Consider the following 17,243-nt stretch of genomic DNA (forward strand, 5'->3'; position numbering starts at 1 on the left):
AAGTTATTGGGGACCTTCTCTTGTGATTTTGGGTATAAAACTTGGCATGTAGTTCTAACACATGTCAAGCAACAAGTGTAGACATATGATTATCCATTACTGTAGTTTCAAATTTACACTCGTATACTTGTTGTTTGAGTGATCATATTATTTTGAAACTATATTCACTTCACTTTGATTCACTTATGGCAAAGTTGATTCCTCTCTCGTTTATGGTTTGTTGAGAAACCATGCTCAACATCATGTGATCATATGTGCATAGCACTTATAAAGGAAAGGGTTAGATGCCCTAACCCTAACCCTAAAAGGGTTTGTATATATTCTACATTTTTTACTAAATCTAGTGTATAGTTAGTCATTTGTGGTGTGCTCTCTAGTTGTGCCCTCTCTCCTCATCTCCACCCTTCTCCTCTCTCCTCTTCATATTTTGTCATGGTATCAAAGCATGGTTCTGCCTTCCACTGAGTTGCCATCCTTCTTATGAGAGCGAGAGAGTGATCGAGAGATTGAGTGATCTTGTGTTCATTCTTTCATTTTCGTTGAGTGATAATAGAATGTCCGTCCATTTGAAGAAATTTTTCGTTCATTGAGAGACTTTGAATGCCGCTACGAGAGAGATTGAGAGATTCATATGACAGAGAGATAGGGAGAGAAAGAAAGGTCTATTCATTGGAAAGAGTCTTAAACTCTTTGAGAGAGCTTATCCTTCGAAGTTGGGCACAAAATACCAGCTCAGGTGAACGTTTTGGAGTATGCCATCGATGTTGTGGTCTTAGAGGCAAGCTTGCAGCTCTCTGCCAGCCCTTGTCCAAGGGCAAATCCTACGGTTTGGTGAGATACTTGAAGGCGGCCCATAAACTAGCAACTCGACTACTATAGCCCACTCTACAACAGATGACTCCACAGTAGAGCAAGGTCACAAACCTTGCAAGGCTACCTCTCCAGAGAAGAGGTGCCTATAGCCTTGTAGACTAGCAAGGCTTCATCGACGTGGCTCCTCGCAACATCCATGCAGAGCAAAGACATGGCATCTCCAACCTACAGTGACTACACAACTCCTTCATCTCCAATGGCGATAACAATGACAGACCTCTAGCAGCATCAACCAATGAGCTCCACAAGGCATCACCAACAACAGGCTCCACGGCATCATGCAACTCCATCCAACAACTATGGTTTCCACATTCGGCTCCTCAACTCGGCTTCTAGGGCTGACTACGAGCCACCCCAACATAGAAACAACGCTGCAAAGTGTAGCATCTCCAATGCCTCGCACACAACTTCCCACTCAATGCTTCAACAACCTTGCAATAAATGACTGCCTCTAAATGCCTCCCCTGCTCAACTACCAGGGCTGCAATGGACTACGTGATAGACATGCATGCACCACGACAATGCAGACTCTCTCGCGAACGACCAAGTCCCTTGACAGCTGCTCGACATGCCAATGTCTATGTAGCAATCAAAGCTCCTTCAGCAAGCACTTCCTACAACTGATGCCACCACACCAGTGATGCCCTTCTTCAATGCCTCCTCCATAGCCGAGCTTCACAGGCTGGGTCCCCAGCTACAGGAGGCTCTTCACATTGGCAATGGAATGATCCTAATGAAACTTTTTGATGGAATCTGAAGATTCTATCAGCATCTTATAGATTCTGGAGTAGCCAACACATGTGGCATCAACCTTATCATCGAGGTTATCACATAAGGAGGGTTGGTCTCAAAGTGGTCACATGGCACTGTGCCATATCAACACAAGGACCCTATCTACCACATCATCATGAGTGACATGTGTCTTATCAGCCACGTTAGCTGACCCGCTAAGGTGCCACATCATCATCGAAGCCCGACTGCCACATCAGCACCTCCACTTTGGCATCACTACCATGTCACAAACCATGTCATCATGATTGACACATAGACAGTGCCATGTCATCATCTAGCTCAATCCTTTTGCCATGTCACCATGGTCTCTGTAACCTTGGGTTAGTCAAAATTTACCTTGGTTAGGTCAACTTAAACTTGGGTTATGTCAGTGAAGTGACACCTCATCCTACCCAATCAACAGCCACCTTAGCAAGTGCCACATGGCACTGACCCTTGCAAGCACATGACCTCTTGCCAAGCATACTGTGCACACACTGCATGTGCACCTACCTACCACATCATCACTATGCTCCACTGGCACACACCTTGCTAAGCACAATTGCTACATCATCACTACATGTGACTCACCCTACCACATCATCATTTTCACTCCTTTTTCCCCTTCACCTAGATTAAGCAATATCTCTTGATCCAGAAAGAATTTGAGGGTGCTGCAAAAAGAAAAAATGCTTGATTTTTTGTGCTCTAGCTTGTTACAGCACACACACATTTTGGTGCAAGTATCACATAGTTTTGAGCTTTAGGGACAAATCCACTTCCTTCACACACATCAACCTCTACATCGACACATTTGACCCAGCATCTAAAATGAACAAAGAAAAGGAATTATTTGCTACTTTTTCATCGCTCGATGGTTGGTTTAGATCTAGTTGTACAATAGATCACCCATAGCAGAGAGAACTCCAAAGTAGCCAATCAAAGCCATGCCAAAAATTTCCTAAATAGTTCCTACTGGGAGCAAGTCCCTGCACTCACATGCGGTTTCACATCATCACATTACCTGAAACCTAATGTTTCACAATTCAGTGAGCAAAATTTAGAGTATTTAGAGACATTGACTGATTGTTCAGTGGGGGTAGATTACACATGATTTGATTTCACACACACACGCCATCATTGTAAACCTTATTTGGCTATTTTTTGGCATTGTGCACTTTATTAAAGCCTTGTAAAGCCTCTTGGCTATTCCTGCCATCATTTGCCACAAGCCTTGTAACAGATTGGATTATATATTGTAGTTCTATCTTCATCGATAGTTCAGATTTCACTTGATATAGACATTGTTTTGTAGTTGATTCAGACAGTGATTTCACAGACACTTTTGCATACATTTATTGCACCATGTCTACGACTAGCAACCTCAATTCTGAGGCATCTGTTGAGTTAGACAACTCTAATTACGGCACATGGAAATATTGAATGGGAGACCATTCTTGTACTTCAAGACCAATGGGAGTATGTTGATGGGTCTACACCTAGACCATTGGATGATCCATCCAGTAGTAGCTCTACTCCACTTGTTGTCATAGCACCAGCAATGGGATCTATAGCAGGATCTCTAGCTACGCCAATAGTGACCGCAACTATAGCCGACCCTGCCATTGCTCAAGCACAAGAAGAATGGGATAAGAAAGACAAGTATTCATATCATCTGATCAAGCATAATGTGCAAGATGTCATGCTAGGACAGCTCAACACAGTGAAGACATCAAAAGAAGCATGGGATATGTTCACAACTCTTTATAAGTCCAAGATCACTTCTAGGATTCTCACACTGAGAAACCGGATTAACCAGAGTTTCCACAACAGCAGTGAAACTGGTCATACCTATGTACTCAAGATCAAGGATTACAACAATCAACTCCGCAATAGTAGGAGAGACCATGAATCCAACAGAAATGGTTCAAGTCATCTTGAATGAGCTAGGAGAGGGATACGAGAATCTAGTCCAGAGTATCGCCATCCAACGACAAATTTTGACACTGGAAGAGATCCAATCAATTTTACTTGGTGAAGAACTCAGGACTCAAGCCATTCATGCATGCAAAGGTCATTCCAATGATCAAGCATTCATAGCTTTAGATAGAAGCAGAGGCAAAGGCAGATCATTCCAACAAAGTGGTCATCATCAGCAACAACAAAGCCAGCATCAAAGTCAGAATCAGCATCATCATCATCCTCAGCAACATGAGCATTGCCAAAAAGGAAATCATTCCAATCGAGGAAGATTCCAAGGCTGAGGGAATGCATACACCAACCTGTCAAACATTCAGTGTAACTACTGTCATAAATTTGGACACTATGAAAGAGATTGCCACAAGAAGCAAGACAACCAAGGTGGTCAATCTAGCAGCAATCGAGGGAATTTTTGAGGAAGAGGAAATCATCACGGTGGACATTCAAGTCATAGTCATTATGCCAATGAACTTGAGAATATGTTCCTTGCAAGTGAGAAATGTAGAAGACTGATACAGTGTATCTTGACGCTGATTGCAATTCAAAAGAGGACTTTAGTTATCAAGTCAACCAAGCAGATCAGGATCCTTGGTACATTGACAACGGTGCATCATCTCATATGAAGAAACATAAGGAATGGTTCACAGAGATGAAACCATTAGAAGGACAAAAGAATGTCATCTACACGGCAAGATATAATACACCGAATCTAGTATAAGGGAAAGCATCGTCCCTATGAATAATTTCACTAGTACAAAAGGATTGGTGAAAGATGTACTCTATGTTCCTCCTATGTTCCAAAGCTTAGCAAGAACCTCTTATCAGTTCATCAAATGATGGAACATAACTAACGAGTCATCTTTGATGGAGATGAATGCACGATTAGAAACAAATCTAGAGGATATCAGCAGCTAGTAGGAAAAGAATTCAAGGAAGCACGCTTGTTTAGAATGCTAGCTATAGTATCAGATTTGCATGGCATGTTAGCTCAATCACAATAGATGCCACTTTTTGCAAAATGGCACAAGAGATAAGAACATGTCAATTTCAAAAGCTTGATAGAGCTCAAAAATCTGGCAATTGGAATTCCTAAACTTCAATTTCTTGGAAAAGTTTACGAAGCATGCTACTTCCGTAAACAAAAGCAAACCAATTTTGGCAGAAGCACCTCTCGAGCTAGAGGTATTCTTGATTTAAATCATATAGATGTATGGGGTTATGCCCAAACTTGCAGCATCAATGGCTCACTTTACTGCTTGACTTTAATCAATGACTATAGCAGATATTGTTGGGTTTACTTTCTGAAATAGAAATGTGAAGTCTTTTCCAAATTTCAAGAATTCAAAGCCATGGTAGAAAACCATATAGACAGAAAGATCAAAGTCATGAGATCAGACAGAGGAGGTGAATACATGTCTTCATCATTCATGAACTTTTGCAAAAGTCATAGCATTCAAAGACAATTCACGTGTAGATACAGTTAGATATCAATGCTCCACTCTCATGTAACTACGCGGGAACCAACTAACTCTACTTGTAAGCCCCCCATATGAGGAGAACGCATTTGAGTAGCTCGGTTACCTGGTAGGTCCTAGTTTGGACACCAGATGGGGGCCATGTGTGGCTTGATGGTTGGATGGCTTCAGATAGAGTTGGCACACCACCAACTAGGCTACATGCAAGTGCGGGAAGGCATCCCTTGACTGACTGCACTGAGGGTAGATGGAGCATTTCCCGAGGCAGTCCACTCTTGGGTTGCAGGGCCCGTTTGGAGCCTGAGATGATCCCAGATGGCCGAATGGAGACCGTAGGTTAGTTGCTCTGTTTTGCGCACTGGTTCTATCGTATGGTTGGTGGCCTATTTCGGGACCGACCCCCAGTCGACCGTTTTGGGCAGACTGGGTCAGTCACCCAATTGAGCCTAACCGACTACGACTGGTGGCTATATAAGAGCAAGCCCGTGAAGCCCATTTCATCACTGGCTACAGCAACCCTGATTCCTTAGCATTCAGCCTCCATCTTCTACTGTTTCCAGCATGCCATAGAAGCTTCTTTCATAGGAGTGCATGGTTGGGAGGCAGGGCCATCTATTGTATAAGTTCTACAGTAATCAAATTTTTGATTCTCCATGCTATCTTGTTTTCTCTCTTGCGTACGAGATCCTGTTATCTGTTGAGCACAAATGTTGTATTATTTTCTTACATGGTATCAGAGCCTGGACTCTAGCAAGAAGATTTGGTAGTGTGTTTCTGTTTGCGAGAAGATTGTGAGAGATGGCCCAGCCCACAAGACTGCGAATTCCACCGTTTGGCGAAAGCAAAAAGTTGGACGGCTCTGACTATCCACTCTGGAAGTTCAAGATGAAGACCATCTTAAGCGCATATGAGCTTTGGGACACTGCTGCTGGGGTAGACGTGAGGCTGGTTACGATAGCCAATGTAGGACAACAGATAGTACCAACTGCGGATGAGATTCTTGCGTGGACAAGAAGAAATGCAGATGCACTGTGTTCTATTGTCTGCAGTGTTAGTGATTCCGTCATGGCGTTAATTCAACATGTCGCCACAGCGGAGGAGGCATGGACAGTCTTGAAAAATCAGTACGAGACCACGAATCAGATGCGGATTCAGAATCTAGAGACTCAACTCGGGAATGAGAAGTTGTTTGAGTCTGAAGCGGCAGAGAAGTTCATCACCATGGTGAAGAATCTGTGCGATCAGATGACTGTGATTGGCATCACCATCACCAGCGAGAATCTAGCATGAAGGTGCATACGGATTCTCCCACCAAAGTATGACAATCTTGTTACGGTGCTGAATATGCAGAATAGAAATCTACCCCTCAACTTTGAGGATTTCAGCATGATGCTTCTGGAGGAGGAGATGCATCAAAAGATGAGGACTGGAGAAGATTCGGCTTTCTGGACCGAATTAAAGAAAGGTAAGGGTAAGGATGCTGGTAACCCATCTTCTTCTGATGATAAAAAGAGAAAGAAGAAGATCAAGTGCTTCTATTGCAACAAGGCAGGGCACAAGCAGAATGAGTGCTGAAAGAAGATTGTAAATGAGAAGAACGGAGTAAATAAAGAGTCCAGCAACAACGCCTAGGTAGAACCAATAGAGCTATCCGTCACACTTGAGGAGATTTGCACGGAGGTAGTTCATGTAGCTGCAAATGAACCGTGGATCATTGACAGTGGTGCATCACGCCACATGACCAGTTGAAAGGATTGGTATGCCTCTCTATAGCCAGTAGGGAATGACATCATGGTAGTAGTCGGCAATGATGCGAAATGTCCAGCAAAAGGAAAAGGTATGATTGCTCTCAAGTCAGATGGAGTTGTAAAACAGTTGTCCGATGTTCTTTATGTGCTAGATATCAAGAGGAACTTATCCGTTTCTTCGATCACAGATAGGGACCTCAAAGTTCAATTCAATAAGAATGGTGCACAGATCCTAGATCCTCAAAGTTCAATTCAATAAGAATGGTGCACAGATCCTAGATCTTCAAGGAAAGGTTGTTGGTAAAGGTACACAGTGCAACAACATTTACGAACTCTCAACTTTCAGTGCTCGAGCAGATGGCTCGAGCAGATGTGAAGAACACTAAGCTGTGGCATGAGAGGTTTGGTCATCTAAACCTTAGTTCTTTGAAGGAGATGCATAAAAGTGGAATGATTGCAGACCTACCAGAAATTTCAGATCTTTCTGATGTATGTGAAGCTTGCATGATGGGCAAGCAGCATCGGCAGCCCTTTCCTAAAGAGGCCAGTAGGGCAAATGCTCCTCTAGAGCTCGTTCACATGGACCTTTACGAAAAGATGGAGATAGAAGCTTTGGGTGGTTCCTACTACTTAATGACACTGATCGACGACTACAGTAGAAGGATATGGATATACTTCCTAAAGATGAAAGACGAAGCTTTTAGTAGGTTCAAGGAATGGCATGTAATGGTCAAGAAAGAATCAGGGAGGAAGGTGAAGAAGTTGAGATCAAACAGAGGTGGAGAATTCACATCGACTGAATTCAAAAGTTACTACAAAAGTCACGGGATCAAGAGGCAAAAACCCCCTCCACATACATCACAACAAAATGGAGTAGCAGAACGCAAGCGCGTCATCTGCGAAATGGGCCGGAGTATGATGAGGGAAAGATTTGCCAAAGAATTTTTGGGCTGAAGCATGTAACACTGCAGTTTACATCCTCAATCGTAGCTACACGAAGGTTGTGAATGGGATGACTCCACTGCAAGCCTTTTCTGGTAAGAAACCTTCAACTGCACATTTCAAAGTTTTTGGATGTGACTGTTTTGTGCATGTCCCTGATGCTACTAGGACCAAATGGGAACCGAAGAGCCGGAAGTGTATTTTCTTGGGCTACAGTGAAGAGGTGAAGGGTTACCGTCTCTATAACCCTGTTACCAAGAAGGTAATTGTAAGTCACGATGTGGTCTTCTTAGAACAACCGCATCGATTGGAGGAGGATGCTTCCTTCCCAGACAATGAGGACCAGGATATCCATCCAGTATCGCCACCAACAGCAGACCGAACTCCCCCAATGAAGCTTGGGAGGATTCAAGACAAAGAAGGTGAAGAAGAGCCTGCAGAACCACAACGACAATGGCCATTCTCGAAGTGGGTAAAGTAGCTTTTGGATGGTAGAGAACCTCTAGCCATTGAGGAGGAACCATCTGAACACTGCCGGTTCAAGAGATTAGAGGAGCAAAGAAGGGTGCAGGAACACTTGGTCACCTATGCTGTGATGATAGAAGTGATCCGTGCTGATGAACCCAAGTGTCTTGAAGAGGCACAGGATGATGATAGGTGGATGGAGACTATACAATCGGAGTATGGATCCATAATGAAGAACAACACTTGGGACCTTGTGGATCGACCACCAAAATGCAAGGTAATCGGAACCAAGTGGGTGTAAAAGACCAAGTACAAGTCTGATGGCACGTTGGATAAGTACAAGGCTCAGCTCGTGGCAAAAGGATTTGCATAGGTACATGGTTTTGATTATCAAGATACTTTTGCTCCCACAACTTGACTAACCACAATTCGCAGTGTTTTGGCTTTAGTTGCCAAGGGAAGTTGGCCTGTGTTTTAGATGGATGTGAAATTCGCCTTTCTGAATGGAGATCTCAAGGAGGAGGTATACGTGGAATAACCACTAGGTTTTGAGATCCCCGGTTCAGAAGGTAAAGTCTGCAAACTAAAGAAGGCACCAGGTTTTTGAGATCCTCGGTTTTGAGATCCCCGGCTAAAATAGGCCCACGAGCGTGGTACCAGTGAATTGATGCCTACTTTCTACAAAATGGGTTCAGGAGGAGCCCATTTGATGCAAATTTGTATATCTTCAGAGAAGGAGGCAGGTGTATGATCGTAGTCCTTTATGTGGACGACCTTGTCATAACAGGGAACCATGAAGAGAAGATCTCACAAACGAAGCATTTGCTAGGAAGAGAGTTTGAAATGATAGACCTCGGACTGATGCATTTTTGTTTGGGGATTGAAGTAGCTGAAACAGATCTTCATTTCACAGCTGAAGTATGGTGGAGAGATACTAAAGGCATTTGGCATGGCTGAGTGCAAGACAATTGGTACCCTTATGGAGGTTGACACGAAGCTCTCAAACGAGGATTCATCACCACTGGTGGACGAAGAAAAGTACAGAAGGCTTGTGGGCAGCTTGATTTACCTATGCAACACATGGCCGGACATCAGTTTTGCGACTGGAGTACTAAGCAGGTTTTCCAATAAGCCCCGGGAGAACCACTAGAGGGCAGGGATGCAGGTGATGAAATACATCAAAGGCACACTTGATTATGGCATCACCTATACCAAGGGCAACATCTTGACCAGATTCTGTGACTCAAATTGGGCAGGAGACGTGGACAGCACGAGATCAGTGAGAGGGTACTGTTTCTCACTTGGATCTGGAGTTGTGTCATGGGTCAGCAAGAAGCAACCCACAGTTGCTCTTTCTTCTACCGAGGCCGAGTACAAATATGCATGCTTTGCTTCTTGCGAGGTAGTGTGGTTGAGGAGGACTTTGGGGGACATGGGTGCAATGCAGATCAAGCCTACGCAGTTATCATGTGACAATCAGAGTTGCATGGCGATTGCAAAAAACCTGGTGTTCCACGCTCGCACAAACACATTGAGATTCAATATCACTTTGTACGCGAGCTCATCATGGATGGAGAGGTCGACTTGGAGTACTGTCTGACTATAGATAATGCTACAGACATCTTCACGAAGGCTCTTGGAAGAGACTTGTTGGAGAGGCATCTTCATCGACTTGGCATTGGGCCGAAAAAGTAAGTTCACTTGCGGGTGGACATTGAGGGGGGGTGTTAGATATCAATGCTCCACTCTTGTGGAACTACACGGGAACCAACTAACTCTACTTGTAACCCCCCCATATGAGGAGAAGGCATTTGAGTAGCTCGATTATCCAGTAGGTCTTGGTTTGGACACCAGATGGGGGCCATGTGTGGCCTGATGGTTGGATGGCTTCAGATAGAGTTGGCACACGGCCAACTAGGCTATATGCAAGTGTGGGAAGGCATCCCTTGACTGACCGCACTGAGGGTAGATGGAGCATTTCTCGGGGCAGCCCACTCTTGGGTTGCGGGGCCCATTTGGAGCCTCAGATGATCTCGAATGGGCCGAACGGTGATCGTAGGTCACTTGCTCTGTTTTGCACACGGGTTCTATCGTATGGTTGGTGGCCTAACCCCCAGTCGACCGTTTTGGGCGGACTGGGTCGATCACCCAATTGAGTCTAACCGACTACGACTGGTGACTATATAAGAGCAAGCTCGTGAAGCCCATTTCATCACTAGCTACAGCAACCCTGATTCCTTAGCATTCAGCCTCCGTCTTCTACTGTTTCCAGCACGCCATCAAAGCTTCTTTCACCGGAGCGCATGGTTGGGAGGCAGCGCCATCTATTGTATCAGTTCTATAGTAATCAAATTTTTGATTCTCCATACTATCTTGTTTTCTCTCTTGTGTACGAGATCCTATTATCTGTTGAGCACAGACATTGTATTATTTTCTTACGAATACTCCTGAGGAGAATGCAAGACCTAAAAGGAAGAACGCCACTTTAGCGGAGACAATGCTAGAGAAATGCTCAGTGAAAGGCATCTTCTGAATTAGCATGGGGAAGAAGCAATAGCCACTGTAAACTACTTGCTTAATCAGCTTTCTACCAAATAGATTTAGGGTATGACACCTTATGACACATTCACTCGACACAAGCCACGCATTGAGCATCTTCGCATATTTGGTTACATAGCATATGCCCACATGCATGATGACCATCGTAGAAAATCGAATGTGAAGTCATGCAAATGCATCGTGGTTGGCTACAATGAAGACAACAAAGTATACAAGTTGTATGATCCCATCAACTAAAACGTCATTATCTCCAAAGATGTAATCTTTCATGAGGAATCAGAATGGAAAACCTCAAATACACAGGAGATAGACGCACCGATTAATCAGTCATCTACAAAAAAGATTGATAAAGGAAAGCAAGAATTTCCAAAAACACCCCAAGAAGAACCACAACTCAGATGGTCTACTAGGGAAAGCATACCTCTAGCCACATTGACATATGCTTAGAAAGGAAAAGCAATTTTGGTTGAAACCACCAACTGTGCTCCTGTGACTACCATCGTGGCTACAGAAGAGCCACTGTTCTTCAAAGATGCAGTTGACAAGCCAAAATGACAAATTGCTATGAATGAAGAAATGGAAGCTTTGTACAAGAACAATACTTGTTGGGAATTACACGACCTTCCACCAGGAAAGAAAGCAATAGCAAACAAATGGGTATACAAAGTGAAGTACAATCTGTGAAGAGAGTGGGAGAGAAGGAAGGAGTCTCACTTGCGGCTTTCTCACATACACAATGGGGGAATATACACAAAGGTGGAGGCTAAAAATAGTTTTCCTCTTCTTAGTTGTGAAAGCCAAAAGAACTCTAAGTACAAAAGAATAGGTGAACCCTATATGTGGGTCTCAAACCAAACTCAGCTAACTAAGGTGGCATACTAACTGAGCCACTAACTAGAGTACATAAAGATAGCTGTCATCCAGCTATTATGCATGGGTGGTGTACCAACTGCATCTGTAGCTAACAAGTCGGTGACATAAATGCACAACGGTCACCCTGGCATATCACGAGTGGAGCTCGATATCTCAACACTCCCCCTCGAGCTCAATCCCATTACAGCTTCTTTTGAAGTTCCTCTTGAAGAAGATGTACCACCATTTCTCTGCTCTTCAGAAATTAGAAGAGCAATCCACTCCTCAAAATCAAAAAAATTCTCATGGACGGCAATGGATGTCCGGAATTGTGCATAATCCTTTCCTAGACCATTGAAGGTCACAGAAACTAAATCATCATCTTCCACTGGCGACCCAATAGAAGCAAGTGCATCTGCAATCTTCTTCACTTTCATGTGGTAGTCATTGATGCTCATATTTTCTCTCTACACATTATGCAACTCTTGCTTGAGCTGCATTTTCCTGGCTTGCGTATTTTTGTTATACATTTTTGTCAAAGTATCCCATGCCTCCTTCGGCGTGCTTGCATCCTGAATATGCACAATCATAGAATTTGAAATACTGATAGATATCCAGCACATAACTTTTAAGGCTCTCTCATGCTAGCCTTTAAATGCCTACAACTCTTGTTGATTGGGAACATTAGGAATAACTGGTTCTTGTTCAGCTCCAGTAATGAACTCCCGATTTCCCTTAAGGAAATTTGTCATTCTAAACTTCCATGCTTGGAAGTTGTTCTTGTTAAGCTTTTTAGTGACAATCTGTGAAAGAGCATTAGACGCCATTACAGAACATTGCAAAATATTCTACCACTGCAAAAAAACACAACTTCTGCCTCACAAGGGCAAATCTGCAAAACTAACGAAAGTGGTATTTGACCACACAGTCACCCCCTAGTGACGATTATGCATCAACAGGCAATAAGAATGATTTTGTCACTCCCAATATCTTTGCACATAGGCATACGAGGTAATTTTTATGATAACTTTTCACCATTCTGTAGAACAGTGGTCGCATAGTAAAAATAGGGCACTTTCCTGAGTGCTCACGAAAAACTTCCGCCAACAAAATAGGCCCCGAAATGGCCTCGAATCAAAAAAATAATTTCACCATGGGCTTTGCCCTCACCTGTAGCATAGACTGCCCTTTCGCCACACCATGAAGGGCATCCCAATTTGAGACAGTGCACTCTTGCACTTTTCGGTTGTGCTACCTACAGAGATTTGCTCCCAAACTCAAAAAAAAGGAAAGCAATAGTGATCCTCTTACTAGGACATCACGAACTTGGTTTGCTTTCTTGAGCTCCTTACCACAAACCGAGCTCTGATACCATGTGAAGAGAGTGGGAGAGAAGGAAGGAGTCTCACTTGCGGCTTTCTCACATACACAATGGGGGAAAATACACAAAGGTGGAGGCTGAAAACAATTTTCCTCTTCTTAGTTGTGAAAGCCAAAAGAACTCTAAGTACAAAAGTATAGGTGAACCCTATCTGTGGGTCTCAAACCAAACTCAACTAACTAAGGTGGCATACTAATTGAGCCACTAACTAGAGTACATAAAGATAGCTGTCATCCAGCTATTATTCATGGACGGTGTACCAACTGCATCTGCAGCTAACAAGTCAGTGACATAAATGCACAACAGTCACCCTGGCATATCACGAGTGGAGCTCAATATCTCAACACAATCTAGATGGAAGCATTGAAAGATACAAATCCAGACTAGTTACAAAAGGATTTATACATCAATATGGTCAAGATTATGATGAGACTTATGCTCCAATAGCAAAGATGGATTCCATACGATTCTTGATATCACTAGCAACACTCAGCAGGACAAAATGTGTACCATCTTGATGTCGAGAATGCCTTTCTCAATTGTTACCTAGACAATGAGGAAGTCTACATGATGCAAGAACCAACAGATTATGTTGAGCTAGGAAAGGAGAATCAGGTTTTCCATCCCAAGAAAAGTCTATACAACTTAAAGCAAGCACCCAAAAGTTGGTATAGTAGAATGGACAAGTATTTTGCTAATTTGGGATACATAAAGTCCAATGCAGATCATATTGTCTACTGCAAAGTTCAAGAGGAAGACATTACTATTTCACTTTTGTACATAAATGATTTGATTGTGATCGGAAGCTAGGATAGTTTCATAAAAAAGTTGAAACAAGACTTTATCCTCAGAGTTTGACATGAAAGATCTTGGACTTATGCACTATTGTCTTGGTATTGATGTTAGATATCAATGCTCCACTCTCATGTAACTACGCGGGAACCAGCTAACTCCACTTGTAAGCCCCCCATATGAGGAGAAGGCATTTGAGTAGCTCGGCTATCTGGTAGGTCCTGGTTTGGACACCAGATGGGGGCCATGTGTGGCCTGATGGCTGGACCGAGTTGGCACACTGCCAACTAGGCTACATGCAAGTGTGGGAAGGCATCCCATGACTGACCGCATTGAGGGTAGACGGAGCATTTCCTGGGGTAGCCCACTCTCGAGTTGCGGGGCCCGTTTGGAGTCCCAGATGATCTCGAATGGTTGTGGGCCAAACGCAAACCGTAGGTTTAGTTGCTATATTTTGCACACCGGTTCTATCGTGTGGTCGATGGCCGACCCCTAGTCAACCATTTTGGGCGGACTAGGTCAGTCATCCAATTGAGCTCAATTGACTACGACTGGTGGCTATATAAGAGCAAGCCCATGAAGCCCATTTCATCACTGGCTATAGCAACCCTGATTCCTTAGCATCCAACCTCTGTTCTCTACTATTTCTAGCTCACCATCGAAGCTTCTTTCATAGGAGCGCATGGTTGGGAGGCAGCGCCATGTATTATATCAGTTCTACAGTAATCAAATTTTTGATTCTCCATACTATCTATGTTCTCTCTTGTGTACGAGATCCTGTTATCTGTTGAGCTATACATTGTATTGTTTTCTTACATGGTATCAGAGCCTGGGGACTCTAGCAAGAAGATTTGATAGTGTGTTTCTGTTTGTGAGCAGATTGTGAGAGATGGCCCACCAGCCCCCAAGACTGCGAATCCCACCATTTGGTGAAAGCAAAAAGTTGGACGGCTCTCACTATTATCCACTCTGGAAGTTCAAGACGAAGACCATCCTAAGCGCATATGAGCTTTGGCAACTGCTACTGGGGTGGATGTGAGGCCGGTTGCGAGACCGGATCCAGCCAATGTAGGACAACAGATAGTACCAACTGCAGATGAGATTCTTGCATGGACAAGAAGAAATGCAAATGCACTATGTTCTATTGTCTACAGTGTAAGTAATTCCGTCATGGCATTAATTCAACATGTCACCATAGTGGAGGAGGCATGGACGGTCTTGAAAAATCAGTACGAGACAACGAATCAAATGCATATTTAGAATCTGGAGACTCAACTCACAAACGAGAAATTGACTGAGTCTGAAGCGACAGAGAAGTTCATCACCAAGGTGAAGAATCTACACGATCAAATGACTACGATTGGCATCACCATCATCAGCAAGAATCTAGCACGGTGTATACAGATTCTCCCACCAAAGTATGACAGTCTTGTTACGGTGCTGAATACACAGAATAGAAATCCGCCCCTCAACTTTGAGGATTTCAACGCGATGCTTCTGGAGGAGAAGATGCATCAAAAGATGAGGACTGGAGAAGATTTGGCTTTCTACATTGGATCAAAGAAAGGTAAGGGTAAGGACTCTGGTAACCCATCTTCTTCTGATGATAAAAAGAGAAAGAAGAAGATCAAGTGCTTCTATTGCAACAAGGCAGGGCACAAGCAGAATGAGTGCCGAAAGAAGATTGCAGATGAGAAAAACGGAGTAAAGAAATAGTCCAACAACAATGCGCAAGTAGCACCAGTAGAGCTATTCATAGCAATTGAGGAGATTTGCACAAAGGCAGTTCATGTACCTGCAGATGAACCTTGGATCATTGACAGTGGTGCATCGTGCCACATGACCAGTTGGAAGGATTGGTGTACCTCTCTATAGCCGGTAGGGAATGACATCCTGGTAGCAGTCAGTAATGATGCAAAATGTCCAGTAAAAGGAAAAGGTACGATTGCTCTCAAGTCAGATGGAGTTGTAAAATAGTTGTCCGATGTTCTTTATGTGCCAGATATCAAGAGGAACTTGTTGTCCGTTTCTGTGATCATGGATCGGGACCTCAAAGTTCAATTTGATAAGAATGGTGCACAGATCCTAGATCTTCAAGGAAAGGTCGTTGGTAAAGGTACATGGTGCAACAACATCTACGAACTCTCAGCTTTCAGTGCTCGAGCCAATGTGAAGAACACTAAGCTGTGGCATGAAAGGTTTGGTCATCTAAACCTTAGTTCTTTGAAGGAGATGCATAAAAGTGGAATGATTGCAGACCTACAAAAAATTTCAGATCTGCCTGATGTATGTGAAGCTTGCATGATGGGCAAGCAGCATCGGCAACCCTTTCCTAAAGAGGCCAGCAGGGCAAAGGCTCCTCTAGAGCTCATTCACATGGACCTCTGCGGAAAGATGGAGACAGAAGCTTTGGGTGGTTCCTACTACTTCATGACGCTGATCGACTACAGTAGAAGGATATGGATATATTTCCTGAAGAGTAAAGACGAGGCTTTTAGTAAGTTCAAGGAATGGCATGTAATGGTCAAGAAAGAAATGGGGAAGAAGTTGAAGAAATTGAGATCAGACAGAGATGGAGAGTTCACATCAACTGAATTCGAGAGTTACTGCAAAAGTCACAGGATCAAGAGGCAGAAACCCCCGCCACATACATCACAGCAAAATGGAGTAGTAGAACGCAAGATGCACATCATCTGTGAAATGGGCAGGAGTATGATGAAAGGGAAAGACTTGCCAAAGACTTTCTAGGCTGAAGCATGTAACACTACAGGATATATATGGAAAAACACCTTTGTGAAGGAGAAACAATTCAAACACACAATTCAAGCATTGCTAGTGAGATTGACTTACTTCAAAGCATTGTCTGCAAGATTGGCATTTCCAAGATATTATAATGCATCAAACAATCTATCAACGTTTGGCTATATATGAAGACTCAAGAGAAATTGATTCAATGGGAAATGGTCTCAATAAGTGAGAAACGAAAGATAATATTCTAAAAAAGATAGTATGTGAGTGCTAAGAAGCAATGAATCATGGTGCCAATTCCAAAACCTAAGAGACATCTAACACTATCTAAAGAGAACATGGAAGCGACTCTCATGAAAATTTGTTGAAAGAGATTTTAGATTAGAAAAATAACTTTAAAAAAATCAATGTGAGGCCATGCACCTACGACCACCTCAAGAACAACCCAACTCCTGAACAATTTACCCCTTGGAGGATAGGGTATTGTTTCCTCATCTCATAGATGATCCACAACCAATTTTGAAGATCCTGCATTTCACTTCAATTGGGACAATATCCGAGAACAAAGAATTTAGCTTTTCCACACGAAATGGAAAACCTTGTCATTACTTGTCTTTGTAGTCTATAGTCTAAACCATCCATCACCATGCTTTGGAT

This window comes from Dipteris shenzhenensis, chromosome 33 (assembly GCF_047967505.1).
Source record: "Dipteris shenzhenensis isolate YYH24624 ecotype China chromosome 33, Dip_SZ_1.0, whole genome shotgun sequence".
Taxonomy (NCBI): domain Eukaryota; kingdom Viridiplantae; phylum Streptophyta; class Polypodiopsida; order Gleicheniales; family Dipteridaceae; genus Dipteris; species Dipteris shenzhenensis.